Source organism: Macaca nemestrina, chromosome 2 (assembly GCF_043159975.1).
Source record: "Macaca nemestrina isolate mMacNem1 chromosome 2, mMacNem.hap1, whole genome shotgun sequence".
NCBI lineage: Eukaryota > Metazoa > Chordata > Mammalia > Primates > Cercopithecidae > Macaca > Macaca nemestrina.
In genome coordinates, this window is record NC_092126.1 from 200,614,449 (window position 1) to 200,641,670 (window position 27,222).

General features: G+C 35.5%; 1 protein-coding gene across 4 annotated transcripts in view; it reads left to right on the forward strand.

The window, feature by feature from the left end:
- The window catches only part of LOC105485564 (roundabout guidance receptor 1), a 1,159,905-nt gene that overhangs the window by 900,417 nt on the left and 232,266 nt on the right, over positions 1-27,222 (forward strand). The gene's annotated exons all lie outside the window — the stretch shown is intronic.

The following is a 27,222-nucleotide window of genomic DNA, read 5'->3' on the forward strand; positions in this document are numbered from 1 at the left end:
CTACAAATACTTCTAAGGTAATAGAAATGAAGGAGGCAATTTTCCAGTTTCCTGACAAGGTAGCTTCATGGAACAATAATCTGAAGAAAAGAATGCACAGGAATGGAACCGATTGCTTGGGCTTGTGGTAAAGAAACGATCCCTTCAAATACTCAAGTTAAGAGCAAGGAATTTCCTTAATGAGGTACTGAGTTGTTATCCAGGATAAACAGAAACTTCAATGGAAATAGTGTCCCAATTTGTCAAAATTAATGATAGACCAAGCCTTTCAAATACAAATGGCAAATGTAGTGGAAAGTTTTGTCTTCTTGTAATCACATTCTTGGTTAGTGGTAACTGAAGCACAAACAGATCTATTACAGTCTAAAACTCTCCTGCGTAAATTGATACTACGTGTAGTATCACAGTGTGACACCAGTAGAGATCTTTCATGGTCAGGAATTACAGACTATATTTATTTTTCTCTCCCATTATCATACTCCTGCCCCTCTATTCTCAAGAGATAAATGCAGTATAGACAGAGCCTTATATGAACTATCACTATACATCTCCATTTTAAAACCATGTAAATTAAGGTGTGTCTGTATTCACCAAGGATTATCTGAATACTTACTAAACAATATAAGAATTCAGAGATTCCCAAATGTATTTTATTTTAGTCACCTGGACTACTATGCAAATTTACCCTTCAACAATACATTATTACAAAATACATCTCTGATTCTAGCTCTGTATAACATTAGCTTCTTTATTTTATTATTTTTTAAAACCATGTGTATTCAAGGAAATGGCATGGGAAGGTGTGAATGGAAAGAAGAGTTCTACAGTCCACAAATTTGGCAAATAGAGGCAAAACAGGTTTCTTAATGGTGGCATTTAGCAGTCCTATCTTCTCTACCTTATTTTAGACAATGCCTCCCTTTTTAGGCACTGGTGGTCCAAGGGACACCCATGGGAAATGCTGTCTTCTATGAATTTTGTTTTTCACACACACAATTATTAGTATTAATAAGCAATGAAATAGTTTTCTAAATGTTCTGTTGCTTTTGGTTGACAAATGATTGTATTCATATATAGTAATTTTGTAATATTATCATCTTATATTCCCTTTTCCTGTTTTATATTTAATTATAAGTAGACTGACAATTACGAGTATACAAATATTCATGTAAAACACAAATAAAATAAGTATGTTTATTTTCCATAATGCACAATATTTTGAGTTTGCTTGGTGAACATGAGACAGATTTTCCAAGAAATATTTTTGTTACAGTTGAATTTGGCTGAATCCATCTGTTACATATAGATACTGATATAGATATTAGAAGATCTATATGTATATCCTCTATTTGAGAACTATGTCCAATGTTTGAATGTAAAGCTAAATATACTTTACATTGGAATGTTGGTTTGTCAACTAAGGAGTCTTGTCCTTTTGAGTTAGCAAAGTATAGCTCTAATGAGCTGTAAATGTATAACTGTATTATACAAGACAGTATGTGACATGTACAGAAAAAAAGAGTTCATTGACGGCCGGGCACGGTGGCTTATGCCTGTAATTCCAGCCCTTTGGGAGGCCGAGGCTGGTGGATCACGAGGTCAGGAGATCGAGACCGTCCTGGCTAACCCGGTGAAACCCCGTCTCTACTAAAAATACAAAAAATTAGCTGGGTATGGTGGCAGGCACCTGTAGTCCCAGCTACTCGGAGGGCTGAGGCAGGAGAATCACTTGAACTCGGGAGGCAGAGGTTGCAGTGAGCTGAGATTGTGCCACTGCACTCCAGCCTGGGCGACAGAGTGAAACTCAATCTCAAAAAAAAAAAAAAAAAAAAAAAAAGAGTTCATCAAGCGATTAAGGTTTTGTGGGACATTCTTAGGTTAAAACTAGAACAGATTTATGTAACCCCAAATGAGTAAAGCATATGGTGTTGAGAAAATATTTTGTCATTTTGGTATTAAAGTATACTCACTAGTTGTGATAAAAATCAAAACAATGTAGTATTTTCACCACAGAAGTGTTGCTGTGACACTTATGGCAATTTTCACAGCGTTTGATTGTTATTTATTTGGCATTGATTATGCATTTTGTTCTAGTTATTTGTTTTTCCCCTCAGTGTTGCACGAAGGGGTCTGTGGTTGAGTAATCCGGTTCAAATTAATGAGTCAAATAGGAAGATGCACATCCTGATCTAAACAGTTGCCCACAAGCCAGGCAAAATAGTTGTGTAGTATCAGCAGTCCAGTTCAGATCATGTATCACATTTGAAAATGACTGAATGGTAATGCAAAAATAGAAGTCTGTTTTAGTAAAGATATTGTCATCAAATACAAAAAAGTAGTATTCAAACGTGAACATTTATCAGATGAAAGAAAATTATAGCCATTTTTTCAAACCATTTATAATCACAAAGATCTTAAACAACATTGGATGGTAGTAACTCTTTCTCTTTATACCTCTTTTTCTCTTGCTCTCCTCTGAGAAAAAAAATCTTTTTTTTTCTTGTTTACAAATAGGGTTAAACTAGAGGAGTGACTTAAAACAAAAGATCTACAAAGGAACATAGTATATATATACACATATATGTATATATATAACATAGTGTATATATACACATGTATATATGTATATATACCATACGTTACAGTTAAGATGAGAGGTATAAATTCTCATATTACCATTAGATACTAAAATGGTTACCTTTAATTCAGAATACATCTATTTACTTTGTCCAGTTTTGAAAATGAATTTCAAGTTTAATTTAACTTCAATTTAGTAATTAGGAAATCAGTAAAGGTTCAAATATTATGCATTGCTTTGTAAAAAGTAATGCCTTCTTTATTCCCTTTTTTTGTGCCTGAAAAATATATTTGCATGTATGCCACCTCATAAATTACATGTTATTAAAATTACTAAGGTATAGGACCCTCATGTATATGCTTCCCTGGGGATATGCTATATCAATTTATATCGAAATTCCTTCAGATTATATTGCTTCCACTAGGCAATTAATTTGTCTTCACTTTAATAAACATTGTGGATGCCAGAATTATTTCTTTTGGCTAAGAGCTAGCATCATTCAAGGCAAAGAAAAGAGTTCAAGAAAAGGTAAGTGGCATTCCCTTATAAGCCATGAAGCCAACTGTTTGTTTTGTTTGCTTGTTTTTCGGAGGAGAGGGGTGAATAGGATTGATTAGAGTAATTTGGAAAGTAGTAAGTTAACATATTCCTCCTGATGAAGGAGTAAATCTAATTGTGAACTACATAAGTAGCATAGAAAGCAGCAAGCAAGCTATCTGAAGGCCCTTATATTGCTATGATGGCAGTAATCCCTTAGCACTTTACAGGCAACAGGTTGCTGTAACAATAAATTTTAATTGCAGAACATAAAAAGTTATGTTATTCTCAGTTGAATCAGTGTGCCATGAATTCTTCCATACTATCCCAAATGAGACATATGTCAATCTAGCACTTGCCAAAAATGATTTTGACGGTGGAGGGACTCTCCCATCCGTAACTCTTTCAACTCCTGGTAGTTGGACCAGAAATAGCTTGCAGTGCAACGCCGACTGCATTTGTTGGGTATATTTTGGCATATTTCCCTAGCCTACTAACTAAAAGCAGCTGAAATTTAACTGAAAGAACATGGTGGACTGAAACCAAGTATATGAAATTTCAGATTCAAAGAATCCCCTGAAATGAAGAAACGATAAAACAAGTGTAATTGTTGGCTTTAGTCCTGCAGTTTCTGAGAGGAGCTGTTGGCTCAGTGGTAGGGAGATTACCTTCCCCATCCCCATGCATGCAATTGACAGTCCCTCTGCAGAACCTCCTTTGCTGACTTACCCCTGGCTACGTTTCTGCCTTCACACGGTTTCTTCACACATAGTTTGCACAATTCCCCGCTGGCCGCTCCTTCCTGCACTTAGTTGTAAAAATCTGAAACTTGGTAGGGAAAAATGCAAGTATGGACTATATAAAATATGAGAGAATTTCAGTGGATATCATAGGCTCTTAGAGTTTTAAATGGATCGGGTATGACAATATTTGTCTCTAAATTGCCTATGGCCTGTACCAGTTACTAGGTGTGAGACACAGGGCACGTTAGTGAACTCATTTTCCCTGTTTCCTCATCTGAACAATAGAGACTTAGAGAGACCATCTATGGGTTTACTGAAATAATTAAATGAGATATGCCATACAGAACATTGCCTGGTTCAGAGTTACTCAATAACGACTTTCCGTAGTCACTGGTGTTGTTTTCTTGATATTAAACTGGTATAGAAATAGTGTTATTTCTTCTGAAAACTGGATCTTATTAGGGCAGTATTAGCTTAAGCTTCATTAAATAATGTCTTCAGAGTTCAGAGCTGTTCCTTGATATTTCTAAGCTGCTATTTCTCAACTAATTGGAGTAGAGAAAGTATGGAGGGGAATTTAGGGAAACGGTGTATCAGAGTTACCAAAATGACATGATACTCTGGAAAATCTGATGTCAACATTCCTTACCCAAGTACTATCCTCTGCTAATTGTTGAGAGGTTTATATCATATCTCTGAAGTATGTTTAGGGTAAAAAAGAAACTGAGGACTACATTTATAAATGATTAACTTTTAACTTATTTAAATGTATTGAGGCTTTCCTTGTTGTACAGGTGACTTTTCATGGATTAATCAATCCTGTGGTACTCGAATACACTCAGATCCTCATATCTTTGACAGTACTTCTGCTTTTAATTTGTTGTATTTTTCCATTGCTGCCTTCACAAATTGCCACACATTTAGCAGTTTGAAACAATGCAAGCTTAACATCTGACAATTTATGTAGGTCAGAAGTCTGAGTGTGCTCCGCTGGGTGTGTTGCTTAGGTTCTCGTAAGACTGGAAAGAAGGTGTTGATAGAGCTGCGTTCCTTATTCAAAGCGATAGAAAAGAATTCACATCCAAATTCATTCAGCTTGTTGGCAGTTCAGTTCCTAGTGGTTATCGGCATGAGGTTCCTATTTTTTTTTCTCTGCCTGTCATTCAGAGGCTGGTCTTTTCCCTGAAGGTTGCCTTTATGCCTTCTCTTGCTTTCCAGGTGGCTTCACTCCAGCCAAGGTGGTTGAGTCTGTGTCACTCTTAGAGCCTCTCTGACTCCTCCTTTTCCTCCGTCTTGGGGTCTAATGCAAGCAGAGAAAATTCTCTGCTTTGAAGAGATCCTGTGATTAGATTGATTACATAGGGTCCATCTAGATAATCTAGCCCCCTCTTCCTATCTTAAGTTCAGTAACCTTAACTACATCTACAAAGTTCCTTTCTTCATGCAAGGTGGCATATTCACATGTTTAGGGATTATGGCATATTCACATGTTTAGGGATTATGGCATAGACATCCTTGGAGGGCTAGTCTGTCTATTACACTTAGGTTATTGTTAATCTAAATATTCTAAATATAAGCCATAGGCAGGCAAACTTTCCTTGCTCCCTTTTCTCACTTGTTTGAGCAGCTTGTATTACATATCATAGGCTGTTTAAGAAACTTACAGTCTATTTGGGAAATAAAATCTATATAATTCTAGATATAAGGGATTTCAGAGCTATAAACAAGATGGCTGAGGACACAAAGAAAATTGCAGTTATTTCTAATGGGAAGAAAAGAAGATCAAAGAAGGAAATCTCTCTTGAATAGGTAGCTTTTGAAGTACGTCCTGAAGGATGAGTAAGGGAAAGGTATTTTTTGTCTTATGAACAACATGAGAGCAAAGACATATACTGTGTTAAGGAAGTGGCATTTGCCTAAGATTCAGGGCAATATGTAATGAAAATGGAACTTTGTATAACCTTGTTAAGAGGTCAGAATTTTATAATAGGAGGCAGTGAAGCTTTTAAACCCCAGGAAATCATGATAAAAGTCATGTCTTAGAAAATTAAAGTCTAGTGTCAATATGGGAGATGCCTTGCAGTCAGGACTGGTTGGAAGGCTGTTGTGCAGAAGGCGAATTAGAAGCTAGGATTGTGACGGCAGACATGGAAAGAGACAATGATGTTATGAAACACATTCAGGATATTGAATTGAATGTGTTGAAAGGTAAATGTAGAGTCAAGATATGACACTTTCTAGCCTCCACAACTGGGAAAGGTGATGCTGTTATTCCAAGATGATGGAGATGTGATGAATAGGTCCTCTGAGTGAGAAGATAAGGAGTTTGGATCTATGCATTTAATACGGATGTTCATGGAATGTCCCAAAGTAAAAATTTGAGAAGGGAATTGAAAGAGTTTCAGGCTAGATATGTCTATAGGAAATTAATCAGCATAAATATGATTGTTGAGACAAAAGAGTGGGTAAGGTCATTTAATGAAAAAGTGAAGAACAAGAAACCTGCAAACTCTTATTGAGACTAAGGCTAATCCATGTATGAAAATGAGATAGAAGAAATTTAATGGATAAGGGCAGTTCAGATGAAATTATCTGGGATACCTGGGAAAACTCCCACAGTGAGGCTTCATAACTGAAGATGGAATTTCAGGTCAAGGTGGGAAAGTTTCCTCTAGGAAAAGGCAGCATTTCCTGGAGTGAGTGCAGCTGCAAGTAGTAGTGGATAGCCAAAGATTATACCTCGACGGTTCTGGAAGGTTCTGGCATGGGCTAAAAATGTACCTCTGGTGGAGTCGAAGGCCTTCCATTTAGCATGCATGCCACATGGGATCTGGGCAAGGAAAATGAATCAGGGTTGACTGCCCAGTACTAGTTTCAGCCATGTCAATCTGTGGTTAGACTAGTTACTTACATTGATAAATCTTTCTTCTTTAAGCTCATTTACTTCTATTCTTTTATTATTATGATGAATTTTTTTTTTGTCATCTCTCTTAGTCTCCTGATAAGAATCCTTTGAGGGAAAATCCATGTTTCCTCTGAACCAAGGAGAAAGTCTTTACTCACAGATAGACTAGAATAACTAGGGACATCATTTGGTTCTTGAAGTAGTGGTTCTCCACCATTTACCACTAGAAACACCTTATGAGTAACAAGAAAAAAGTTTATATATATTATATATTTCAGTTTTCCTCTCAAATTTTTACTTTTGGACATTCTATGAACATCTGTATGAAATGCACAAATCCAAACTCCTTATCTTCTCACTCAGAAAATCTGTCTGTCTGTCTGTCTGTCTATCTATCTATCTATCTATCTATCTATCTATCTATCTATCTATCTATCTATCTTTCTTTCTTTCCTTCTTTTCTAAAACCCCCTGTTTCTTTGAACTGTGCTTAAGCTGACTTTATTTATCAATGTCCCTTCTTATTGCTATCATATGCTGAGGCCCCGCCCACCCAGTTCCTCTCCCTCATGCAGTAATAACTTTAATAGCTTGTTTATTGTTTTTATTTCTAATTCAATGTCTGTCACCATCTTGGTGATTTAAACACCGAATGATACCTTCAACACTTTGGCCTTTCAGTTGGCTGACCCCCTTAACTACAAAAATCTCTTCCTTTATATTCTCTTGGTCCTATTCTAGATATTATCACTACAAGTTGAATAACTAACGCTCACAAATCTGAACTTCACAATATGAAAGTTCATATTTTGAACTTCACGCTCCAAAATATGAAACTTTTTGAGCGCCTACAAGCAGCCTAAATCAGATTTGGGATTTTCAGATTTGGGATGCTCAGCCAGTAAGGTTAATGCAAATATTCCATAATTTTCTTAAAAAATTCAAAATCTGAAACACTTCTGGTCTCAAATGTTATGAATAAGGGATACTCAACGTGTACCGACAACTGTACTTTCTTCAAAACCGAAGCTTCAAACTGTCTTTTCTTACATTTATTCTATTGGCAGAACTCTCTTCTAAACACACTCCAACTCTATCGGTAATGTTTCTCTCCACCTCCACTACTGCCACCCTGGCATGACTGACTTTCTCCTGCGGTACTTCAGGGCTCCGTTTCCGGTCTCCCTGCTGTAGTGCACTTCAAAACCCTGCATGGCATAGGACAGGAGTTCAACAGAGAGTTGTGGAATTAATGAGTGATTTACACACGTTGAGAAACAAAGGAGGTTCGAGATCAAAGCAGTTCACAGAATCTGTGCTGAGGTAATAACAGTCACTCTTTGTCACTGCCTTCATTACTTTTTAAGTCCTAGAAAACCTGTCATCTAGATTTGGCTATTCGTATTTATTTCATTAGATGAAGTGTTTTGGACACTCACGTACTGTCATTTCAGGCTCCCACTTTCTATTTTTCTTTTTCTTCTTTTTTTTTTTTTTTTTGGCAGGGGTGAGTGGGCAGAGAGGCGTCAGGGTCTCACTGTGTTTGTTGCTCAGGATGAAGTACAGTGGTGAAATCTGCAACATCCACCTCCCAGACTCAAGCAATCCTCCCACCTCAGCCTCCTGAGTAGCTGGGATTACAAGCATGCACTACCGTGCCCAGATAATTTTTCTATTTTTTTTTTTTTTTTGGTAGACACAGGTTTTTGCCATGTTGCCCAGGCTGGTCTCAAACTCCTGGGCTCAAGTGATACACCCACCTCTGCCTCCCAAAGCCCTGAGATTACAGGTGTGAGCCACTGCACCTCGCCCAGTTTTCCACTTTCTAAGGATCTGCAGCTGCTGAGACTGGCCAACACTGATTCATGACATTATTTGGGCTAGTGACAGCAGTTTAGGTAACAGCATAGTTCATCATCAACAGTCTGCCTTTGGTCCTGGGGAAGGAGGGGTCTGAGATGACTGAAGAGATGAATGAGAACAGTTTTAGGGGTGTGGTGACTAATCTATTGCTCCTGATTTCCTATGGTGTGTCCTGTAAGGGAATGCCTATCCCTGGTTGTTCCTGCTTTCTAACTTTATTTAAGTAAGTCTCCTCATGAGCTAGTCACACTTACAGCCCTGTCCCCGTACTCCTCACTGTTTAATAATGAAGACCTGTTCGTGGGCTGCCAAAGGTGGGGTGGAGAGTTAGCTGGGAGCTGGAGGCATCCGATATTTCAGTTTCAAATCTTGACGATATATCAAGAATGTTTCCTGTGTTCTACATGACAGTTGAACATTTGTCAGAGTGATGACCTTGAGGCATTGTAAGATTTGGTAACATCAAAGTTTCCATTATGTTCAGTACACTCTCTCTACTGAGAGTAATCCTTTTAGAAAGTAATACTGATTTCAGAGGAAAAGGGTCGCCTTTAACCAAAGGCCATATGAGTTACTGGGTTAACGCCTGAGTTTCAAAAGAGGGAGGCCAACCTAGGTTCCCATCTAGTTTCACCAATTACTAGATGTGTATCCTTAGGCAAATTTCCTTAACGCTGTGATTATAGATTTTATTGTGCATCAGCGTCACCTGGAGGGCTTGATAAAACACAGATTACTGGCCATGTCCAGAGTGTCTGAGTCAGCAGGTCTGGGATGGGGTCTGAGAGTTTGCCTTTCTAAAATGTTCCCATAGGATGCTGATGCTGCCGGTCTGGGAACAACACTTGGAGAACCACGGCCTTAACCTCCTTAAGTCTGTTTTCTCATATCTAAAATAGGAATATTTAGAGTTGACACCTCTGGGGCTATTAAGAATAGGGGATACTTTCAAATACTACAGTCAGAATCAGGACTTAATGGATGCTAACTCTTAAATTAATCTTCATGGTTAATTGCCTAAAGCGTAAACAATTTAAAATTTTAAAATGTTAAGTTTTTAAGACAGCTGATTTTACTATGATTGCAAGACATATTTTTCATATAATGTGTACCCACGTCTAATAGATTAAAATGAAACTTGCCTATGAGTCTACAACCTTTTTTATGTAGATAGTTTCAGTACTTACCACATTTATTTGTTTTCACAAATTTGTTGTCTAATGATTATGCCACCCATTTGGGGCCTTATAAAGCAATTTTTAAAATGATGAATATTGTGTGAATAAATGTCATAAATAATATTTATCATCAGAGCTCTAATTGGTGATTTTTTGAATGAGTATAGATACAAATGCAATTGTTTTAAAGACTCACTTGTCCAATAAAATTAGCCCTTAGTTAATGCTGTAAACATTGTTAGAAAAAGTCAAAGCTTAGTTTGAAATGAGAATTTTAAAAGATTAAAAATAGGCCTAGGAGGTGCCTGTTAGTATTAGAGAAAATAATGGTGAGACTTTTCAAATGTCTGTCTTTTATAGGATATTTTGGCTATCCAGAATGCGGAAATGTATTTTAATAAAATGCAGATTATTCATTAAACTTTATATATAAAATATATAAAATGTTGAATGGCATTATATAAAATATAATTTTTAAAAATAAAAAACTTTTTTCTTTCATTATGTACTAAACATAAAATATATCAAAGGAGATCGGGTAATTTTGTTTATTTTAATAAGTTAGACTCTACCTAAAGGTCAGGGCACATAAGTAGATATAGACTTCGTCTGATACAGCTTGGACTCTGGCAATTATTGGTTATACTCTAAATGTTGAGAGAATTAATTGTATGTCCTTACAGTGTTTGGGTTACCTTGAAAAATTCAGCGACCTTTAAATTTATGATACTATATTTTATCTCTCAGGATGACATCCTTGTAATAAGCATAGGAAGGTTATTTGGCTTTAGATAGCGTCTCTAGTCTTCTGGTGACATGTTTATTCACTTTGTTTATGTGGTTGTTCTTGGCCTTTTCCCCTGGATTTTCTCATACTCTTTTTTTTTTTTTTTTTTTTTGCTAGGGTACAATATTTGTTGTAGGTTAAATGTACCTCTCAAGTTTAGCTCCAGTTTTTGTGTTCCATATAAAAATTTATAATGAGGCCTAGAAAGAGTAATACAGATTTTCTGTTTAAAACTGATTTCCTATTCTCAAAACTGTAGAGGAATTACAACCATTACATAGATTACTTAGGAAATAGATCTTCCTTTTAGAATGTAATTTGTTACTCTGAAGCTTTAAAAAAAAAAAAAAGGAAATTTCTGGTAGTGTATCATTTCTGAATATTCCCTTGGAATTAGCTGTATTTTGAGTTTAAAATTTTTCTCTTCTTAGTATAATAAAAACAGCATGTAAAAGTAATTTTTGACCCCGATGAAGTTTCCTAGTTTCATTTCCGTTAGTATTTAAAAAGGAAAAAAAAATATTCTCCAAAGTTTTCATAATTTTATGTTGAGTGAGTGAGGTGTTTGTGATACTTTTTCTTTTGCAATTCTTTGTTCATATTAGGATTTTTTAAAGCAATTTTTTTTTCTGTTTAATGATCTTTAAAACAGACTTTTCTTCCTTGTTATTCTTGTCTGCGACCTAGTCTTAAAGTTAAGCTTAAAGTAATGCTAGTTTATCAGCTGTAACAGGATACAGCATGAAGTCTGAGCAGAAAAGTTTAAAGACACATAATAATAAGTAAAGCATAGCTTAGTGAAGATATCTAAGACATTTTAACTTTTAAGGACCATGTAATTTGAATACTTATGACATAAAATGTTAATGAAAAAATCCACATATCCTAGCAGTGCGGAGGTGTTTCATTTGTTAAAAGCAAATAATCTATCCAGTTATTGTGGCACTGGTGAACTTGCCTTGGTGAATTTACAGTTGCCCAGGCTCTGCCTGACTTTGCAGGCTTGGAAAACTGGTTCGTTAGCACTGTAAGAGCAGATCTAATAATCAGAGTAGACTTACATTAACCAAGCTCAGAGAGACATATTGGTGTGGGAACCAGAATGCTAATTTGGGCACTTAGGTTCTCCAAACACCAAATCATTTTTGAATAGTCGAACTACAAATACAGACTCCATTTGGGATACTGCTGGGTGAACATGAAATTAGTATAAGTGATCAAGATACCATTCAAGTGTTTAGTGGCTTCAGGCTTATGGTCCTTATGGCATTTTTTTCAAATCAGATGCTCTGCGTGTCCCCAGGAAGGGATAAATCATGCGCTTATATATTGGCATGCTCTTCAATGGATAATAGTTGGATGGTTAATCCCAATAAAACTTCTGTTTTATTACCTTCCTTTTGTTTGTTCTTTTGCTGACCAACTCACATCCTTTTAAGATAAAACCATGTTTTTTAAGATAGGTTATATCATTCTATCGACGTACAAATAAATTTTGGTTCCCTGGAAAACTCCTGTTTGTCCCATGCTTTCTAAAAACCTTTAATATTTTGGCAAACTATAGAAGTTAGTTGAAATATGTGAAAGGAACCTACAATCTTCGTTGCATTTTTTAGACAAACTTCTCTATTAAAATTGTATACAATCGCCAACATGTATCACCTTGGAAAAATTTTAATATTTGCAATAAAATGATTTATTTGTGAGTTGTACTATGAATTTCTAAGTCTTGTAGTTAGTTAAAACAGTTTGTTGCTTGTTTCTAATACATGCTTTTCCAAGAAAAACCATAGAATATACACGTGAATAAAGAAGTTAAAATGTATTAGTAATCCTGCCATACAGAGAAAGCCCTTCTTAATATTTTTGCATATATATTTTTGACACATAAAAATATTACTTGACTGTTAAGTGATTATATTAGTCAGGGTTCTCCAAACAGAATCAACAAGCTATATGTCTCTCTCTGTGTGTACACACACACCCCCATATATATATTTTATATATGTATTTATATTTTTATGTACAACATATTACATATAATAGTAATAAATATTTATAAAATATATTTATAGTCATATATAATACATTATATTTGTTTTTTTTATATATACACACACACACACACACACACACATACGGGGGAACTTTATTTTAGAGAAATGGCTCACGTAATTGTGTGATTGTGGGGGCAGGCAAACTGAAATTTACAGGGCATGCCACAGATTAAGGACTCAGGGAGGAGTGGATATTGCCGTCTTGAATCCAAAGGCAGTCTGGGGGCAGAATTATTTCTTCTTTAGAGAACCTCAACATTTTTTCTTAAGGTGTTTGGCTGTGTCCCCACCCAAATCTCATCTTGAATTGTAGCTCCCATAATTCCCATGTGCTGTGGGAGGGACCTCGTGGGAGGTGAATGAATCATGGGAGTGGTTTCTTCCATACTGTTCTCATGGTAGAGAATAAGTCTCACGAGCTCGGATGGTTTTATACGGGGAAACCCCTTTCGCTTGGTTCTCGTTCTCTCTTGCCGGAACCACATAAGACGTCCTTTTCACCTTCCGCCATCATTGTGAGGCCTCCCCAGCCACGGGGAACTGTGAGTCCCTGAAACCTCTTTTTCTTTATAAATTACCCAGCTTCAGGTATGTCTCATCGGCAGCATGAAAGTGGACTAATACAGTGTTCAACTGGCTGGATGAGGCTCAGCCACATTCTGGAGGGTAATTTGCCTTCCTCGAAGTCTATTGATTTAAATGTTAATCACATCTAAAAAATACCTTTATAGCAACATCTGGACTGCTGTTTGAACAAATGACTGGGTACCATAGCCCAGCCAAGATCACACAAAATTAACCTTCACAATATATACATAAATACATATATACATACACACCCCACACATACATACTATATATGTAATACAGTATACAGTATATATGTGCACATATCCTATACTTAATATTCGTATGTATATATACAAATATTGTATGTAAATATATATATATATAGAGAGAGAGAGAGAGAGAGTGTGTGTATGTGTATTTGCTGCTCCTCAGTTTCCTGTCTCCTTTATGTGCTACTTTTGCTTAACTTCCCTCCTCCCTTCTTCCTCCCTCCTGTCACCTCTCCTCTATTCCTATGTAAACCTATTAACCATTCTATTCCTATTCAATGGCCACCATGAATAGAATGTATTGGCTAAATAGCTCACAATCCATCACTACCATTTGTCTTTTCTTAACTGGTGCCTCTACCTATATTCTTCATCCCTTTGAAACTGTTTGTCACACCTGTTTGATACGTGAATTCAAACTTATCATTTCCTCTGCCTAAATCCTTTGTCTCATTCACAGGAACCTTCCTTCTCATTCCTAAAATAACAGGGCATAAAATATTGAGGACAAAGGATTAAACACTGGGTAAGCATTAAATGATTCTAATGAAATATTATAACAAAATGAATTAAATCATGATGCTGACCACAGTTTTTAAATAATTTTTGGTTGGTGATTTCTTAATAATAATTGAATTGCTAGTCTCCTGTTAAAGAGTTTTGTCACTGGAAGTTTATTTAATAAGAGTTATTATAACACACTGCACTATAGGAAGTAGAACTGACATTCTCTTCCATGCCGAAGAGAGAAATCTCTTATAATGATAAAGATTCTTATTTAATTGGAGTCAGATATGTTACAGAGGTTTAAAGTACTCCTTCCCACAAATCATCTTTGCACTTCTACTTAACATGTATTAAATTGCTTTGCTTAATTATAAATATCCTATAATCCTAAATGAGATCCTTAAATGGCTTTAGGGATTGATAGAAACCATGAGAAATGAACGCATAATAGAAGTTATGTTTCATTTCCTAGGAACTGATTCTAAATTAAAACATGGATTAAATTTCTGGGAATCACTATACACATTATTTAATGTGTTTCTTAAATTTAAAATATATGAAGAAATTACTATTCCTAACCTTATTGATAACTGGCCATAAGTGCCCCATAAGTGTTTGCTTATAATGTTTAATATATTATGCTAAGAAAAATCACTGAATTTTTGATAGTTTTTTTTAATGTGTTAGCTGACAGTCTAGACATTATTTTGGATTAAATGAAGAGAATTAACCTAAAGAAAACAAAATCTCAACAGCAAAGACTGATTTACCTATTTAAAAAGTTATCCATGCTTTTTGTTGTTTTATTCTTAAGTATTCTATTAACTTGCTCGTTGTATTATTTGTACCTTATATTGATGAGGATCAATAAATATTACTTGATTATGCTGATGTACAATTTAATAAAATTGATTTATATATTCTCAAGTGCTTTCAGGTGCCCTTTCTGAATAAGTTTTTATAGTTTATCTGTGAGAATTATTAACCATATTTAATAGATAACCGCATAGTAATAAAATAGCTAACAATTACTGAATATATTCTGTATGCCAGGAAATGTGCTAAGTGCTCTCTTTGGAGTATAATATCCACAACTACTCTGTGATGAGGAAAGTGAGACCTAGTTAGTTAGAGTCCCGACTTACCCAAATGCCATAAGGACTGGTAGCTCTCATCATTGTCTTTTTAATGACAATATTCATACAGAAACTAAGGAACATGTGTTTTTAAAATGTAATCATTTATGTTTAGAATTATTTAAAAGAGGTCTACTTAAGAGCAAAAGGTAATAAAACATGCTATCCCTTCAGTTGAGGTGTTTTCCAGACCAGAAAAAGACTTTCCAGAGACAGAATCATCCTGTTTATCTTCTAGAATCTTCTGCAATTGTGTTTTCTACCTTACAGTTTAAATAGACCAGTAAGAAGGACCAAAACCAAAAAACCAAAAAGAATTACACAAAGAAAACGATAGGTGTGGCCGGGTGCTATGGCTCACGACTGTAATCCCAGCACTTTGGGAGGCCGAGGTGGCGAGTGGATCACCTGAAGTCAGGAGTTCAAGAGCAGCCTGGCCAACATAGTGAAACCCCGTTTCTACTAAAAATGCAAAAAATAGCCAGGCTTGGTGGCAGGCAGCTGTAATCCCAGCTACTCAGGAGGCTGAGGCAGGAGAATCGCTTGAACCCAGAAGGAGGTTGCATTGAGCCAAGATAGCTACATTGCACTCCAGACTGGGCAACAAGAGTGAAACACCATCTCAAAAAAAAAAAAAAAAGAAAGAAAAGAAAAGAAAGAAAACGACAAGTGTAATTTACTGCACTGGATGACACCCCAATCCAAGCAGCAGCATTTCTGTTTGGAGTCCTCGTGCTCCGCTGCCATCAGTGCTCATGCCTTCCTATCTTGAGGTTGTCTCATCACATGGTCTGTTCTTATTCTCATAACCCTTCTCCATGTAAGAGTTTCTTTGGGATTTTTGTTCCCTAAAACCCACAGATGTCTTTGTTATAATCCGTATTACATATTTGCTCCAATATTCTACCTCTGACATTTATTACTGAGCAGCAGAAGGGGATGACATAAAATAAATTGTTATTTTGTTATGTTTTTCTTGTTTATAACCATTATTTTCAGTGTGACTGCTTTATCCCTTTGTTATTAAACTTGTTATCTGGTTTTAAACTTAATATTAAAATTTGCTGAGAAATTTAAAAATATAGACTGGTAGTACTTCCTTTCTTTTATTCAAAAAAGCTATTGTCCTAAACTACTCTGAAATAAAGCTTATTAACACACATTTGAAATTTTGCAGCCGGAACAATGCTCAATGCCATCCCAGAAGGGAAATTTACAGTCATGTATCACTTAACAACAGGGATACGTTCTGAGAAACGTGTCATCGGGTGATTCTGTGGTTTTGTGAATATTCTAGAGTGTGCTTATACAAACCTAGGTGATACAGCCTAGAACACATCGAGGCTTTATGATGTGACCTGTTGTTCCTGGGCCACAGACCTGGACAGCATGTTACGATGCTGAACACCATAGGTAACTGTAACACAATGGTAGGTATTTGTTTATCTGAACATATCTAAACATAGAAACGGTATAGTAAAAGATGAATTATAATCTTTCGAGACCACAGTCGTATATGTGGTCTGTCAGTGACTAAAACGTTGTTATGCAGTGCATGACTATAAGAGTGTGTGTGTGTGTGTGTGTGTGTGTGTGTGTGTGTGTGATGTGAGAGACTGTAAACAAAAACATGAAAGGCCTATTCTAGCCTTATCTGTCTGAAAGATATTTGAAAATCATGAATTAAACAGCAAAGGTTAGATGTTACTCCTAGAACGTGCTTTGAACCTCCTGTCAAATCTCTTTACTCTTACATCTTATGTACCATAGCTATGAAAGGAAAATGATATGTGATTTTATATATATATATATAAAACTTGTTTTAAAATGACACCAACACAACATTCTGAGATATTTTCAACTTTCCTTAGTTGTTATTCTTATAATAACTCCAGACTATCAAAAAGAGACTGTTGCTTTGTGCACTCCCGAAGGGGTGATAAGTAAAATCACTTTCACTTAGCCAGACATGTGGAAGTGCAGTCCTAAAAGGTCCTATAAAAATTTGACCATTTTTTCATATGTAGTTATAACATGATATAATGAAATGAGAGATAAACTGGGGTCCCAAATAGCCTGCTTCCTGCCAAAAGCTCTCTAATAAACACGTGTTTATGAGCATGTTTGCCTACAAGTAAGTGAAGGGAATTGGTTAAGATCCCTTAAACTTTTATAATTTCAAAGCACTGCTCCACGGAACTGCCCACCCAACATGCCCACTAGAAGATCTAAAACACACCTCAAGCTTCCTGTGTCCAAAACAAATATTTAAAGACTACTCCACTCACAGAATTCCCCAGATCAGTAAATAGAAATTCCATCTTGTATTTGCTCAACTTAAATCCCGATATGTTACCCTTGACTCTTCTCTTTCCTTTCATGCCCCTCATCCAATCCATCAGAAAATTCTGCCGTCTCTAATTTAAACATATGTCCAGTCTCTCATCCTGTTTTTCTACCACCATTACTATGGTAGACCGAACCACCATCATCTTTACCAGAAAATTAGTGCAATAATCGCTTGAGTGAGCTCCTGGCTGGGTTTCTCTGATGCCCAGTCCCCACACCCTCTTTCTTCTCAAGGCAGCTAGAGTGATGCTTCTACAATGTAGGTCAGGTCATGTGCTACTCTGAACCCTAGGAGATGAGACAGACTTTAACATAAAGTCTCATTTTATGTCAAAGCCAAGATCTCTGGAAGGCTCACAAACCTGATAATGATCACTGTCCTCCTTCCCACACCCTAATCCTCTCTGACCTCATTTTTCCCACAGCGGTCACTTCTCTCTAGACTTGGAGGACACCTTCTGCATGGACTGTTCTATCCCCAGATGCCCACTTGGCCCCTCCGTTCTCTAAGGTCTGTTCTGTCACTAAGACAGTTCCTGGACCTGTTTAACAGCAGCCTGCACCGCACCGTACACTTGCTTACCCCTTTACCATGCTTTAATTTTTCTGCTTCGTACTTATCACCATGACTCCTTTGTTCACTACCTTATCCTCAGAATCTAGAACAAATTTAGTTGAATGAATGATTGACTGAATGAAAATATCAGGTTGGTGCAAATGTAATTGTGGTTTTGCCTTTGAAAGGAATGCAATTACTGTTGCACCAATTTAATATTTCTTCGTGAAGTTGTGATACAACTCTTTAAAAATTTCTACATTTAAAAGTAGATAAATAAGTTAAATAAATAAACATCCATTTCGCCCTTTCAGATAGGTAATAGGCCAGTTGGAACTAACATATTTCCTTGGTTGTTGAGAAACTAGAAAAACAGAGTATTACTTGTGTTCTCAGTGTTACTGAAGTTCGGTTTCAGCAAAGCAACAGTGTTCTTAGCATCAAAGGACACAGTTTGGTTTATGTTACCTTTTGACAGGAAAAAACGGGAAAAAAAAAGTCAGAAGGATTATTAGTTACCTGATAACTTTTATAGCCTATTGTCGTATTTCTCTTTTTCTAAATGCACTGTTGCTACACATACTAAAACCACTGTAAGCATATGAAGTGTCATACACTCTGTTATCTTAACTTTTCGCTTTACCTGAAAGCCTGACTCATTGCAAATGAATGTTGAAGAATTTCTAGACCAAGGTGAGCTGCCCTGGTTTATTTCCACCTTAACTTGCTGTGTGGCCTTGAAGAAGTTAGATGGCTTTAGCAAATCAGGGCCCTTATCTTTAAAATAATCGTAATAATAGGTATAATAATACCACTCTCTTACCTACCTGACTGGGTTGTTAAGGTTAATAAGATAATGGCTGTTTAGAACTTTGAAGTCCTTCGAAGGAAGGTGTTATTATTTGAAAAGAGAAGTCTTACATTTTTCTGATATTTATAATTATTTTGGAGAAGCGCTCCATCCAGATATTTTGGCATAGCTTCCCTTACAGGTTCCTGGAGGCGTGTTTGCCTTCCTTAGACAACTGTTTTGAGGTACGGCTTCAGGTATTCTACAGGCTGGCAGAACTAATCTCCACAGTCTACCAGCTTTGCACATGTGTTCTGAAGTATAACTATTAAAAAGTAACAAACGGTGGCCTGAGACATTTCTGGCACCTATTATGTAAGATACACATTTGCCAAACTTCCATTTTCTATTACAGTAAGTTGAAACTTTAGAAGTACCTGTCCAAGGTAAACTTAGTTTCTTAAGAAGTTATATTCCATCCTCCATATGATTTCATTTAGTCAAGATAATGTCTCAGGAGTGGATATCTTTAAGAATCTAAGAGGATTTCCCCTTCCCTTGCCTTTTAAAAAAATCATTTCATTTTGCAGCCTGGAGCCTAGATTTGATTAATCGATTTCCCTGTTCTGTTTAAGGATTGTTTTTATTAATGCACTTTTCGAGCTGAGACACAGCATTATCGCCTTCTCCATCATTGTACTAAGTGTTGAGATCTGAGCAGGCCAGCTGTAGCAGCTGTGTTTCCCCTTGGATCTGAAAGCTAAAAACTTTCATCTCCTTTGCTGTCTCAGCTGCTAGTCTGAGGCTGTGGCCTTCCCATAACTCAAACCAGTTTCAAAGCAACGTAAGTAACCTCTTTGGAATGCTTTTGGAAAACCACAGAAAGATTCTTTAAAAGTACACCACTTATATACTTTAAATGAATGTTTCCATTTTAAGGTAATAACAGCATAATGTCAGGAGTCAACAGATGATATTTAACTACACTTGAACATAGTGTAGACATGCCTATATAGACCAATTATAAAGAGAAAAGAAACACCAAAATCTTGTGTTGGTATCCTGAAAATGATCTGATAGCGGTGGAATGTCTGAATCAAAGATTATATTTTCAAATATTCTGTTTATAAGGTGATATTTTCAATAGGCTTAAAGGCTTTTCTCCTATACTAAATATAATGTGAAAAGATGCCATCCTGAAAAATAAAGATGATCTTGATTATCTTAACTGGTGAGAAGGCTTGGACTCACGGGGAAATGTCTAAGAGTGGACTTTGGTTTACTTGGGGTCTAGGGAGGATTTGCATCCCTTTTAATTGCAATTAAATTATCAGTAAAATAAAAACATGACTGGTGATTTATAAGACTGTAAGTCATTTGAGTAAAATTTGACATTTACCTCCAAGAATACCTCTGGACGAGAAGAACAGCCTTTGTTTTTTATATTTGTCTTGGCTTCATGGAGGAAATTGCCACTGGAACTTCACTTGTACTGACGATGTGGTGACTTAACTAAAACTCCATGTTGCAGTTTTGTTTGTAATTACAAAAAAAGATTACACATTAGATTTTACATTTATATCTTTCTTACCATCTCCCTAGTGTTTAGTGGCGAGAAGCCTCATTCTAGGGCAATTGGCAGAGGAAAAAAAAATCTTTGGGGCTAATTTATGTGTGTACTTGAAATGTTATATAAAAATAAACCAGGTTTCAATGTTTCAGAGTCTCCAAGGGCCACCTTTACAAACCAATGAAGTAGGGAACACTACCAGAGTACAGGAGAAATAATTTATTAGTCTCAAGAATTCTGACCACATTGTTTTAAAAAATGATTTACTGCATGGATTTCAAAGCTTTTCTTCATAATCACTTGTATTACCTTATCTGAAAAGGCAGCTTACTGCACTTCTCCAGAGCAACTTCTTGTGCTACTGGGGGATTAAAACAGGTAGACATGCTATCACTTTCCCCTCCAGGGGCTCCCCAGACATTATGGGCATTAGGCTTAGCTTCTAGTGACCTATTCCTGAACCTGTGCCATTCAAAGACAGCATTTGCTTGTATAGTATTTACAGTGGCCTTTTAAAAAATGCTGTATGCTTTATGAAAATATATTCTATAATTTATTCAATTTCTTTCCAATAAATAGTTTTCTTTTCATTAGGAAATATATGTGTCTGTATAAACACACACATATGTATCACACACTAAAGTGTATACATAAAAAATACAAGAGAAATACAACGTAAGCTACAAATATGAGTCACGTGTAATTTTAAATCATAGCAACAACAAAAGGAAAAATGTAAAATCATTGTAAAGAATATCATTTAACTCAATATTATGTGCACACTTCAAGGTGTAAACAATTTAAAAATGTTAATGAAATCTACGATTTTTTCATATTAAATCTCTAAAATTTGTGCACATTTTATACTTACACACATCTGAATTAATGATATTCACAGTCGTTAGTGGCTACTTATTAGGCAGCAAAAGGATAGGATACGTATATACTCCAAGACTTATTTTGTAATAAGTCTTAAGGTAGAAAGAACTTAAGGAATTCTAACCAAATCAAATTGTGAACATGTTTTTCTTCAATCTACAGGACTAAAATTGATATCAGAGTGATCTATAATTTAACAGAATTACCTTAGTTATAGACATATCTCTTCAGAGATATGTTAGGCACATGCTTATTTGGTGGTACACTTAATCCTATACCCTCATTTTCTAGAGACAGATTTGGAGGAATTTCAAGGTGTTACCAACACTCAAATGGAAGCTGGATTCACTAATTATTGAACCATGAGGCCATCCTAACGTCCATATTATTCACAGAATGTATACTTTCTTGATTTAATTGAAAATACATGGAAAAATTGCATTTAAAATATTTTAAGTGTTAGGATTTGACTTTAAACTTGTATTTCGTTATATTTATATTTATACTGAGGAACAAGTGGATTTTCAGGTGAGGTAAAAGAACAGGGAGAACAATGTTACCCAAGCACAAGGTATCCCTGAACCCTCTAAATGATTTGCCCTTTGCTCATAAATCTTTTGCCATGGTCAACACAAAGCCTAGTATTGATTTACCAGTGAACCATTTTGTCATCTCTGGGCTCAGGTCCTTTGACCTTTTGTTTGTTCCTGTAAAATTATGGCATATCACAAACTTCTTTTCTAATAGGTCCTTTAAACTTTGAAAGGCCAAGAGACTCTGTGGGAATATATTAAACAGTTGGATAATCCAGAAAAAAGAGGTTATAAAAATAATTGCAGACAGCTAAAGGTCAGAAAAATCCTTATTGAGTCCAAAAACACAAACAATTCTCTTAGAAGCAAAGGATAGAGAAGGAGAAGGCCTCCGTTTAGTTTAGTTCTAACTAAATTCACTTTGAGTTTCTTAGAAAGGCAAATATGCATTTCCTTCATAGTAGCTTAGTAGGGTACAGAGCAAATTTTAAAATGTGACTGCTTCTAAACAATGTAAAGGGAACACAAAAATAGCAGTTTAAACAAGTGTAATCCATATAAATGGAATGATCACAATTTATTTCTCAAAATACCTGTATTGGCATAAAGTGATTTAGTGGAATTAATGTAGTCTTCTTGGTGCTCTTTGTCACACACATGTAGGCAGGTAAACCCTACAATTGCTGATTTACACATAAATTAAATATAAGTTCAATAGCCTGAACCTTAATGAAATAAATGTGGGGAATTATGATTTCCACTTTTGTTCAGCTTATTTCATGTTCTTTCACTTAATTTATTGACAGCTTAATTTATTATATAGGTCCACCACCTGATAATTCCTCTGCTACATACATATTTTATTGCCTGCAAAGAGATTCTTCTTGAACTTTGATTTCTAGGATTATTTTTGCTACAGTTCTGTCTATGAAATAGAATGAAAGTTAGCTTTGCATTGTATATTGTATCATTGGTTTTCAGATTATTACACATCTCTTGTTAAAACTTTTGGAGAAGTATATTATTATTGAAGGAAACTTTCTCCAAGATATACTCCAAAACCTTCACCTGAGACAAACAGGTTCATCTAGTACCTGTTTGTCTCAGGTGATGCTAAAATGCTGTTTTTTTCTGCAAGTGTAAGCAAGTGATGGAACATCAGAGGGCTTTTAGAGAATTGAAGTATATTTTAAAAAGCAAGTTGGGCCACGTATATATCTAAAAAATGTTTCACTCCTCCTTAACAGTCTTTTGCTAAGATCTGTAACACTGTTAGAAAAGGGAATTATGAGTTTAAATTCTGCCTTATTAAAGGCGAGTCTCAGTCCCCAGTCAATGAATAAAAGTGGTATTGATTTGGGGTCTGAAAACCAGATTATTTATTTAAATTTTTAAATAGTTAAAACATTCACATAGTGTAATATTCAGAAATTTTAAAAAGGATATTCAGTAAAAGTCCTTTTGCTACCTAGCTCTTCTCCACAAGAAACCCCCAAATTACAGTTTAAAAAAAAATTCTTCCAGATAAATTTTAGGCACATAAAAGCAAATACATGCTTATCATATAAATAGTAGCATATTATACATTCTGATATCAGTACATAATAAACTTCCTCATTCAGTGTAGCTGTAGAGTATTCAATATGTGAATTAAATGTACTTTATCCATTTCCTTCTTAATAAACATTTATATGGTTTTCAATGTCTCTAATGTAGCAAATAGTTCTGTAGTGAATAATCTGGTGTAAATGTCCTTTAGAAAGTATGTAAAATTATCAGTAAAATAAATTTCTAGAGTGAACTCACTGCATCAGAAATTATATGCACCTGTAGTATTTTTTAGATACTGCCAAAGTTTTCTTCCTAGTAGTTATAGAAATTATTGCTCCAATAGCAAGGTAAGATAGTTCTCATTTTTTTAACCTTAACCAAACAAAAGTGTAACAATTTTAAAAAATTATTTTTTTTTGCCTACCTGATATATCAATATATTTTTAATGTACATTCCCTTTATTATGGGTAATGTAGAGTTTTATTTCATGTGCTTAGGAGCCATATATAAATATATATAAACATATGCATATATATTATATAAATATAAATATATGTGTGTGTGTATATATATATACTGCATGTGTGTGCGTGCAAAAAAAAACCAAATTGGCCATTCATTCAGAACTATTCTATCTGCAGATGGCCTGAGAAGGCAGAACAGGAGATGACATTTTGTGCTTTTGTCACTGATGTTTGTGATCTAAGGCAGGAAGATAGTTCAAAGGAGAGCAAAGTGAAGTGGTTCAGGAAAAGAAACGGTTTTCATATCCTTACATAGTGACAAGGCTGGGATTTTCAGTCTATAAAGATTTAGTTTGAATTGGATATGATTAAAATTATTAAAATCGATAAATCATGCTGTTGCTAGGATGAACGTGGATTTGTTACTAATGAAAGAGCTTTATTAAAATGTTTAAAAAGTTTTAGAAAATTTTTTTTCCATGTTTCTCTTGTTCGTCTTTTTCTTATTGATTGGTATGAGTTCTTTATATATTGGTGAAATTGGCTATGTTATAGGAATTGCATATATTTTCTGTTTCTCATTTATCTTTTAATTTTGTTTATGGTGTTTTGTGCAGTACAGAAAATTGGGGTTTAAGTAATTAAGTTTATTGATTACTTCTTTTTTTTATGGGTCTGGCTTTTGTTACAAAGGCCTTCCGTATGCCCAGGGCTTAAATTATTTCTCCCATTATTATTCCACTCCACTTATGGTCAAAATAAGGTAACTGGGTCGAGTCAATTGTCAATAGTTCTGGGCATTGTAACTGCTCTGCCGATTCATCATGGTGAACACACTGCAGAGACCTTGTACTTGTTCTGACTGAGCAAGGGAGGAGTTCTTTATGGTTCACAAGGGACTCAGCCCCAGCATTTGACTGAGCCTCCTTTAAGCCTAAATGGTCCAGCAGTAAGAAGCTGTTTAATTTTAAGTCCTGCTGGGGAAATAAGTGAACACCAGGTTTCCCCCTCTGTCTTATTCAAAGTTTATGTATGGTCTGATAATTGAGAGTTGACAATAATTTAGTTATACCTGGGGTTTGGGTTTATCCATGATTCTTATTCCTCATTATCCTAGATAATTTGAAGTTGACTGTGTGTTATTAGTGTGTATGATTTTATTGACATACAACATTGCCTTATTGACATTAAAAATGAAATACACTATATAATTTACTTTTGATAATTTCGTTAGTAGAATTAGAAAGCTTACTCTTGTTCTGTTTGCAACAGCATTAATAGAAATTGACTTTATATGTTAATTTGTAGTTTAATATTCACTTGAACTAAGTGTTTTAGTCTTGTTACTGAAAGGATTGAGGTTTGATAGTAGAGTGAATCAGTTATCAGCTGTGTAACCTTGCACAATTATTAGGTACACGGCTTTTGCAAATGTGACCTCTTGCCTTGGCTTTCTTATCTTCAAAATGTGAATAATATTAGTACTCTTCTCAGAAGATTGTTGTAAGAAATGAATGAATTAACAACCCACAGAGCACTTATACTCATGCATGGCACTTTATTGAGGGCTCAGTAAATTTTAGTGATTTTTTTAAAAACATTATTACTGTTGTCCCAGTTATGAAATCTAGATTCAGATGATTTGATAGACGGTGAGTATAAGTGGTAGACTGGCTATAATCTATGGACTGTTTGTTTCATATGAAGGTACAATTTTATTCACTTTCAGATATTACCAAATCGCGGCATTTTGTTTTTAAATCTCTGAGACCATATCTATTTCCTTTGGATGATCAGGACAGCTGAACATCTAATCCATTCATTTTGGCCCTCATTGTGATTGAAACAGCTGAATTCATCATACAATGATGTGCTTTGATCATTAAGACAGCCAAAATGAAAGCATTGGCCATGCTGCCTAAGGTCCATTTATTTTGGAAATAACTTTTGACAGGTAAGACACAGTCCCGTATTGCCTTCCTGACATTTCATTGATGTCTTGTGCAGCTTCTGGTAGCATATTCATCATTTAGTTAATACACTTTTTGTTATCATTTGTTCCCTGTTATCTTAATAAATGTAAACAGATGATTCATGAATTCATAGGGCTGGTTCATTCAGAACCATTTCACCTGCAGATGGCCTGAGAGGCAGCAGAGGCGATGGCATTTTGTGCTTTTGTTGCTGATGTTTGTGATCTAAGGCAGGAAGATAGTTCAAAGGAGAGCAAAGTGAAGTGGTTCAGGAAAAGAAACGGTTTTCATATGCTTGCATAGTGACAGGGCTGGGATTTTCAGTCTATAAAGATTTAGTTTGAATTGGATATGATTAAAGTTGATAAATCATGCTGTTGCTAGGATGAACATGGATTTGTTACTAATAAAAGGGCTTTATTAAAATTTTAAATGAGTTTGTTTTAGAAAATTATTTAACGAATATTACTTTTTGTCTTTTTATCCTAATAAGTATTTGTTTAATTAATTTACTATGACGCTCCATTAATGTTACCAATCAGTGTTATTGAAGAAGGAATATTCAGTACAAACCCAAAAAAGTTTCTGGACTAGGGAAGGCCACCTATCATCATTATACATCATTACATCATATATCATTATACATCATTACATTATACATTATTATACCAATACATCATTATATGTAATGATACATATAATGATAGTAGTAATATTTTTAAAAAAATAACTTAGGATCAGGTGATCAAATATTCTACAATCAAACTTTTGTCTTGAATGTTGGACAACTGTGATGCAATGCAATGAATCTTAGCTTTTTACTCTTTAATATCATCTGGAGAATTCAGCAACTCAGATCAGTTGTCCTTGGGCAAGAATTCTCAACTAAGGGTGAGAAAATGATAGGCCTACAAAAATGATCTCTCTGGACATCTGGAATGAAGGTTTATTGTTTACTTATCAAACAAGGTAATAGTTGAAAACATGACACTAGCCCAGAGTAAACAATGTTTAACATCTAGATTTAGTCAAGGAGTGCCAGGTTTATTCTAAGAGTGCCAGCAATGTCCATGCTGGGGAGTGTGGGCTGAGGAATAAGGATGAGAGTCCCCTTCTCTTCTTGGCCATATCTTTTTGAGCAAAGACATGTCTAAGTGGAAGACCTGAAAACAGTGATAGTCTGCAAAAGTTTGAATGACTGTCCCCCGAGGCTAATGTTGGACTTTGATGCCATTGTTGGAGGTAGGGCCTGATGGGAGATGTTTGGGTCATGAGTGTGCTTCCCTCATGAGTAAATTGATGACCTTTCTCCGGGGTAAGTGAGTTCTCGCTCAACTGGGTCCCTTGAGAACTGGTTGTTAAAAAGGACCTGGCACCTCCCTAATCTGTCTCTTGCTTCTCCTCTTGCCATGTGGTCGTTTGCACA